Source organism: Bufo gargarizans, chromosome 2 (assembly GCF_014858855.1).
Source record: "Bufo gargarizans isolate SCDJY-AF-19 chromosome 2, ASM1485885v1, whole genome shotgun sequence".
In the NCBI taxonomy this organism is placed as follows: domain Eukaryota; kingdom Metazoa; phylum Chordata; class Amphibia; order Anura; family Bufonidae; genus Bufo; species Bufo gargarizans.
In genome coordinates, this window is record NC_058081.1 from 389,597,370 (window position 1) to 389,605,965 (window position 8,596).

Here is an 8,596-nt window from a genome sequence, read left to right on the forward strand (position 1 = left end):
TTTCGGTTGGCATGTCCGAACCGTCCGGGAGAACGCTCGCACCTGAGGTCCTGTCGGGGGCAGATCTTGGGTGGAGTCTCCTCGTCCCCGGTTTCCCGTGTTGACAAACCACTGATCACGGTTGTCCTCTCCTGGGTCGGGGGCTCGGTGACGACCCAGGCGTTGGTGGACTCTGGTGCTGGTGGTTTGTTCATTGATAGAGGGTTCGTTGCCGCCAATTCCATTCCTCTGCAGCCTCGAGGTTCCCCACTGGCTCTTGAGGCGATAGACGGCAGACCCCTTCTGCCGCCACACGTGACTCATGAGACCCTTCCAGTGGGGATAGCCATTGGTGCCGTTCACAGAGAGTCGGTCTGTCTCCAGGTTATTTCGTCTCCACACTACTCGGTGGTCTTGGGGTACCCCTGGCTCCAGAAGCATAATCCGACTTTCGATTGGAGATCGGTCGAGATCCTCTCGTGGTCACCGCAGTGTGGGGCTAGTTGCATCCATGGGCCTGTCAAGTTGCTGTGTACTTCCTCGGACTCTCTGTTGCCTCCTGAATACGAAGAGTACCGGGATGTATTCGATAAGGTGCGCGCGGTTGCCCTACCTCCGCACCGCCCATACGATTGTGCCATAGAGTTACAATCCGGTGCCGTTCCTCCTCGTGGCAAAGTCTATCCACTGTCGGTAGTGGAGAATGAGGCCATGGAGGAGTACGTGAGGGAGGCGCTTTCACGCGGACACATTCGCAAATCCTCGTCCCCGGCAGGGGCTGGATTTTTCTTTGTGAAAAAGAAGGGCGGCGAGTTGAGGCCTTGCATCGATTACAGGGGTCTCAATCGCATCACGATCAAGAACGCTTACCCGATACCCTTGATTTCCGAGCTGTTCGATCGCCTCAAAGGGGCCACGGTCTTTACCAAACTCGACCTGAGGGCGGCATATAACCTGGTAAGGATCAAGGCGGGCGATGAGTGGAAGACCGCGTTTAACACCAGGACCGGTCATTATGAATCCTTGGTTATGCCCTTTGGGTTGTGCAATGCGCCCGCAGTCTTCCAGGAATTCATCAACGATGTTTTCCGTGACCTGTTGCAGCAGTGTGTGGTGGTCTATTTGGATGACATCTTGGTATATTCTGCATCCATGGAGGCCCACATTCTGGATGTCAGACGAGTGTTGCAACGCTTACGAGAGAACAAGCTGTTCGGTAAGCTTGAGAAATGCGAATTTCACCGATCCCAGGTAACCTTCTTAGGTTACATCATTTCCGCTGAGGGGTTCTCCATGGATCCTGAGAAGGTTTCGGCTGTCTTACAGTGGCCCCAGCCCAGTGGGCTTCGTGCCCTGCAGCGCTTTTTGGGCTTCGCCAATTATTATCGGAAGTTCATCAGGGACTTTTCCATGCTAGCCAAGCCTCTCACGGATCTGACCAGGAAGGGAAGTAATCCTCAGGTCTGGCCGCTCGAGGCCATCCGAGCTTTTGAGGCTCTAAAGTCCGCCTTTGTGTCGGCTCCGATTCTGTCGCATCCCAACCCTGGGTTGCCTTTTGTCCTCGAGGTGGACGCGTCTGAGACGGGAGTAGGCGCCCTCCTGTCTCAGCGTAGAACACCAGAGGGTCCTCTGCTTCCTTGTGGGTTTTACTCCCGGAAACTGTCTTCCGCGGAGTGCAACTATCAGATTGGTGACAGGGAGTTATTGGCCATCGTGCAGGCCCTTAAAGAATGGAGGCACTTGCTCGAGGGCTCGGTGGTTCCGGTTCTCATCCTGACGGACCACAAGAATCTGACCTACCTCTCTGAGGCCAAGAGATTGACACCACGTCAGGCCAGATGGGCTCTGTTCTTGTCACGTTTTAATTACGTGGTCTCCTACCTACCCGGCTCCAAGAACATCAGAGCGGATGCCTTATCACGGCAGTACTCCGAGCTGTCCGGGGAGGAGTCGATTCCGACTACGGTCAAACCCCCGAATCAGATCCTGGCCGCTATTCGCACCAGCCTGACTTCTCCTCTGGGTGAGCAGATTTTGGCGGCTCAATCTGGTGCTCCCTCTGGGAGACCCAACGGCAGATGTTTTGTGCCTGAGGAGTTGCGCACTCGGTTGTTGCGAACCTACCATAACTCCAAGGCCGCGGGGCACCCTGGAAAGAATCAGCTGTCCTGGGCGGTTTCACGTCTGTTCTGGTGGCCTTCTCTACGTTCCGACATCGCCGCATATGTAGCGGCATGCTCCGTTTGTGCCCAGAGTAAGTCCCCTCGGCACCTTCCGTTGGGCCTTTTGCAACCCATAGCCACCGGGGAGCGTCCATGGTCACACCTGGGGATGGATTTCATTGTGGACCTCCCTGCATCCCGAGGCCATACGGTCATTCTCATGATTGTGGATCGGTTTTCCAAAATGTGCCACTGTGTTCCTCTCAAGAAGTTACCCTCTGCACAAGAGTTGGCCTTGATTTTTGCCAGGGAGGTCTTCCGGTTGCACGGTTTGCCCAAGGAGATTGTGTCGGATCGGGGGAGTCAGTTTGTGTCCAGGTTCTGGCGCGCCTTTTGCTCCCAGTTGGGGATTCATCTCTCTTTCTCCTCGGCCTACCACCCTCAGTCCAATGGGGCCGCAGAACGATCCAATCAGGCCTTGGAGCAATTCCTTCGTTGCTATGTCTCCGATCACCAAGACAATTGGGTTGACCTCCTGCCTTGGGCTGAGTTTGCCAGGAACACGGCGGTGAACTCTTCCTCTGGGACGTCTCCCTTCATGGCCAATTATGGGTTCCAACCTGCCGTGTTACCGGAGGTATTCTCTCCCCAGGATATTATGGCTGTGGAGGATCACCTTTCCGTCCTACGTGCTTCTTGGGTACAGATCCAGAGGTCCCTTGAGGTCTCTGCGCAGCGCCAGAAACTCCAGGCTGATCGCAGACGAGCGCCCGCTCCTTCCTACCAGGTCGGAGACCGCGTATGGTTGTCCACCCGCAACCTCAACCTTCGAGTGCCCACTCCCAAGCTGGCGCCTCGCTTTGTTGGTCCCTTCCGAGTGCTTCGCAGGGTAAACCCGGTAGCCTATGCCCTTGCGCTTCCTCCTGGCATGCGGATCTCCAACGTGTTTCATGTCTCCCTGTTGAAGCCACTGGTGTGTAATCGTTTCACTTCCTCGATTCCTCGGCCTCGTCCGGTCCAAGTGGGCAATCGTGAGGAGTATGAGGTGAGCAATATCCTGGACTCACGCCTGGTCCGCGGCCGGGTGCAGTTTTTGGTCCATTGGCGTGGTTATGGTCCAGAGGAGCGTTCCTGGGTTCCCTCCGCAGATGTCCATGCTCCTGTCTTGCTCCGAGCCTTCCACGCACGCTTCCCTCAGAAACCGTTCCTTACTCCGCGGAGGAGGGGCCCTTGAGGGGGAGGTACTGTCATGGTCTTACCTCCTTGCTGTTCCCTTCGTTTGACATGTGCTGGCGGCCATCTTGGTTTCTGGGTTTTCTTGTAGCCTCCCACCCTGCGGCTCCTCCTTCCCACTGGGAGGAGCTGGATGCCCAGCTCATATATATAGGAGGTCTGTGGCTTCAGTTCCTTGCTTGGTCCTCCTGTGTTCACATGCTTCCAAGACTGCTGCTGCTTCTGGTTCCTGATCCTGGCCTCGTCTGACTACCCCGTTGGTTCCTGATTCCGGCTTCGTCTGACTACCCCGTTGGTTCCTGATTCCGGCTTCGTCTGACTACCCCGTTGGTTCCTGATTCCGGCTTCGTCTGACTACCCCGTTGGTTCCTGTTCCTGGCTTCGTCTGACTACCCTTCTGGTTCCTGACCTCTGTCTCCGCAAGACCCTGCTTCGGTTTAGCCATCCGTTCGGACTTTGCTTACGGCTTGCTCTTCAATAAAACCTTCTATTTTCCACTTATCTCTTGTTGTACGTCTGGTTCATGGTTCCATGACAATTATGGACTATCCTGGTTATTATTGATACGCTGTACCAGGTCAGCGCGCCGTTCCCTGTTATATCCTGTATGAAGAGAACGACGCCCCTTTTCACCGCACTTGCAAGCGGAGCTGCCTGATATATTTATATTGCAAAAGTAGTGGTTGTTGTATATGCCTGCTTTTCAATTTTTTGTCTTTCAGGTTGCAGTCTCCAGCTGGGCGGGCCCCTTGTGTTGCACCGAGAATGGGCAACATCAAAGCAACGGGGTATGTAGTGTCCCACTAGGTAAATGTGGGCACTACACAAGGGTTAATATGGCCATTGTATTGTAAATGATGCTTTATGTGATATTCCCTGTGCATTTCCTGATCAGGCCTATTAGGGGTAGTTCCTCCTCCTAGACAGTAGAGGGAGCTAGGGAACCCCTAGTATATAGTTAGGCCCAGAAAGGAAAGAGGAGGGCAGTGTAGTCCAGGAAGCTAGTGAGTGCAGTCTAGCCTGCCTGAGGTTCCTGAGCAAGAGTAGCTCAGAAGTTTGTCACCAGGGGAAGAGTTACCTCCTGAAAAACCTGCAGTTCCCACAAAGTGCAGAGCAGAGCCAAAGTGTTTCCAGCTAACCTGAGGACTCAAGGGCAGAAGGATTTTACCTAAAGCAAGGATATATATATACCTAAGGAAGTTTCCCTAACCAAGGATAAAGCCATCAATAGGGCATACGGGCCTTGGGATAAAGACAGACAGGATTCTGAGGAAAAGTGCAGCCTGGTCTGTAAATGTTTTAACCCTCTGAGTATCTTGCAAGAACATTGTGCCTGCCATTTGTGAAAGCCTGCCTGTAACAACCTGATTTCATGTGGAACTGAAACCAGACTGTAAATAGTTGACTGTTTCCAGTAAAAGGAAGTTTTGGTTCACCGCAACATCGTGTTCCTCAATTATTCCTATCATAAATCGGTGTGCCACAGTTACCTGCACTGGCGTCACAAATCTTAAAGGGACCTTGCCCCCGTCACATTAAACACATCCAGGGCACCTCATCTACCATCAGGCCTGGTCCCTATACACTGAGAGTGCCCCAGAGGTCCCCTGTGCCAGCCTCTCCATCACTGCTGTACGCCTGCCCAGGGTCTTTAAAAAAAAACTATGAGTAACCCAGAGCAACCCTCGTTTGCCTAAGTAACCGTGACCTCACCATCGCATTACCCTGCAGGGCAGCGTACTGGACATGTTCCACCCCTTTCTCAGCATTTAAATGAAAAGAACTGCTATGTTTCCCTTAGGGTTAATCCAGCTTCTTGTAGCTGCCTACCTGACAGCCGCTAGAGTTGCTTCCACGATTCTCACTTTGAAAATTACAGTGGGAAGAAGCGGAACATAGTTTTGAATGCGTGCGCATGCGCATTCGCAGCTGAGAGGAGGATCGGGGAGAAGAGTTCCCAGTGATGGCGCTGGAGAAAGGTAAGTGGCTGAAGGGGTTTTAACCCCTTCAGCCCAGTGGGAAGGGAACACGAGGGTGCCCCACTCCTAACAACTATATAGTGCCAGGAAAATTAGTTTGTTGTCCTGCCACTATAGTGCTCCTTTACCACCAGTACTGCACAGTGTCTTTTCTCTGCAGGAACAGGCTATAGGCACCAGTACCACTACTTTAAACTATAGTGGTTCTGGGACTATAGTGTCCTTTTAGGCTCCATGTCCGCAATTTTGTTCTGCATTTTGCCGAACGGAATTGTGGACCCATTCATTCCTATGAATGATGTGCTGCCCGGACACGGAATTGCGGATCTTCACTTCTCGGTCCGCACTTCCGTTCCGCAAAAAAATAGAACATGTCCTATTGCAGACAAGAACAGGCATATTCTATTAGTGCCGGCAATGTGCGGTCCGCAAAATGCGGAATGCACATTGCCGCTTTCCGTGTTATGCGGATCCGCGGCTCAGTATATCCGCAAAGCACGTTGCGGACGTGTGAATGGAGCCTTAATGTGAGGTAAATTGGTTTCCAATGTAGTATTAATAACTAAACAATTGGATAATAAACATATTGCTTTGTCTACTTACCACCAGGACAATAAGATGATCTGGTCTCTGGCTGCAGTCTGGCTCTGGGGACTCCCTTGTCACTCTCTTCTCCCCCCCCTCCGTCCCTTGTCACCCTTCCCTCCTGTCAGTCCCTCTCTCTGGGCAGCCGCGCGGTGCGGGGGAGGGCCAGCCGCCACACTTAAAAAAAAAAATTGCCGCAACGCTTTTTTTTAAAAGCTGCAGGGGCCGGCGCCCCCTGCTAAATTGCGCCCTAGGCGTCTGCCTAAGTCGCCTTACAGGTGGCGCCAGCCCTGACTACATGCACTGTACTACTGTCTATACCTGTTTGACATGTACTGTATGGTTAATAACTTCTAGTTCCAAATGCTTTATCTTCAGTAGCCTCCATTAGACAGAGTACACCAATGTTAACAGGACAGTTCCTCTTTCCATATGTTGAAGTAAATGTCCTCCATATGTTTGTGCATCATCGGTTTATCACTAACCAGGAAACAAATTTTCATTTTTCCTTACAGGGAGATTTTAGCTTTACTACATATACTGTACTGATCTCTACCTGGGTATGTCCGGGTTCATCCCTTTAAAGACATACTTGGAAAACATTACATACAGAGCTACAAAACATACAGGGTATTACAGCGCCACATACCTCCTACATCCAGTGACGTGTCCTCTGATTTAGACGTTCCCTTTCTTTATCTTTTCCATTCAGACCAGACCACCATGATGATTTCTTTCAGCCATCTCTTGTTTCTGCAGAGTTTGACAACTACTTTTCCATCCTCCGCCCTACCTTCTGAACACCCCATCCTGCCCCCTCCCACAATATTGTGCTTGCTGTACTCACCAATATTATACTACAGAAACAGATAATCCCCCTGAAAATACTATTACCACAGATAGTTCCCCCTCAATAATTATTATCACAAAATGACATAAAAAAATAACTCTGCCCAGCAAATAGTGTCCTTGAAGCTTATAGTGCCATAAACATAGTGTCCTCCAAAAATGATTGTGCTAAGCTGATACTGTGCCAGGATGCCTTCCAATGTAACAGTCCTCCCAAAAGTCCCACCAATAGTAATAATTATCTGCCAGAGTGCATTATGTGGTAAACGTGCACCCAATGTCCCTCTTTTTTCCCCCAAGTAATAATGCCCACATAGTGCCCCCAGTAGTAATAGGTCCCACTATAACGTGTGCCTGTACAAAAAATACCTCCTTATAATGTGTGCCAGTACAAAAAAATTTCCATTTATAATGTTTTTACAAAAATTACAGCAGATAAAATGGTTTTCTCTGTGTTTGCTCTTTTATTTTGTTTTCAACAGAAGCAAAGTAACATAAGGCATTGCGTGTAAACGTTTTCAGCTATGCAGATTTTTGTAAAAATATTGCCTGGTGTGGGAACCCTATATACAGCAGCAACCGACTGTTTGCGAACAAATTTTTGTATCAAGTTGCCTCCTCTTATAATGTTTGCCAGTAAATAATTTACCCTTGCATTTGTAGTGTCCCACTAGGTAGGAGTGGGCACTACACAAGGGTCAATTGGGTAACGTGTTACTTCTGCTCACAAGGGACAGTGATATTTTATCTATCCATGCATTGTAATGTATTTACTGTGTGTATTGCATATGTTGGTTCCCCCTGTTAATGCTTAGCAGGCCTAGTTGGGTGTAGTTAGACATCCCAGACACTAGAGGGAGATAGGGAGCCCCTAGTATAAATGTCCAGGCCCAGACAGGGAGGGGTTAGGTCATAGTCAGGAGTCTGTGGAGACAGAAGCGAGAAGGCACCAGCCCAAGATATGCTGAGAGCCTCCTCCTGACATGCAGCTAGATAGTCCTGGTTTCTAGCTGCACCAGGGGGCTAGATGGAGTACAGCCTGCTTGGAGACTGAGTGTATTCCAGGGGACTAGAGGAGTCACCTAGTCAGCCTGAAGCTCCTGAGGCTAAGGATAGCTCAGTTGAGATACCCCAGTAGTAGGACAGCACCTCCTGGGAGAAACCTGCAGCCACCTTTCCAATCCAGCAGTGAAGCCAGCTAGGAAAAGAAGGTATTGTAACCTTAAGCAAGTGCCAATACTGGAGGAAGGATTTTATACCAAGGATTTAAACCAGCAATCAGGCATCCGGGCCTTGGGATCCAGCAAGATAGCATAGCTGTGGGGATAGAGCAGCATTGTACTGCAAAGCATTAACTGTATACCCTCCAAGTATCTTGCAAGATTGAAACCTGCTGTGCTATAAAGTAACCTGCTGTGCATATGTACTGTAAAGGACTGCATTATACTCTACTGCAATTACTTGTATAAAGTTGGACTGTTTCACCAAGTAAAGCAACGTTTGGTTCACCAACTGTGTACTCCATTAATCCTCCTGCAAACCGGTGTGCCACCGTTACAGGCACTGGCGTCACGATTCTTAAAGGGACCTTACCTCAGGCACTCTGAACACCTGCAACATCCAGGGCACCTCACACACAATCAGGCCTGGTCCCTACATCCAGAGTGTGCCCCAGAGGAACTAGTGTCTACCTCTCCTTCACTGTCGCATGCCTGCCCAGGGTTCTTCTCAGAAAAGTGAGTAACCCTCGATTGCCCATGACCGTGACCTCACTATCGCAATACCCTGCAGGTCTGGCGTGCTGCATAA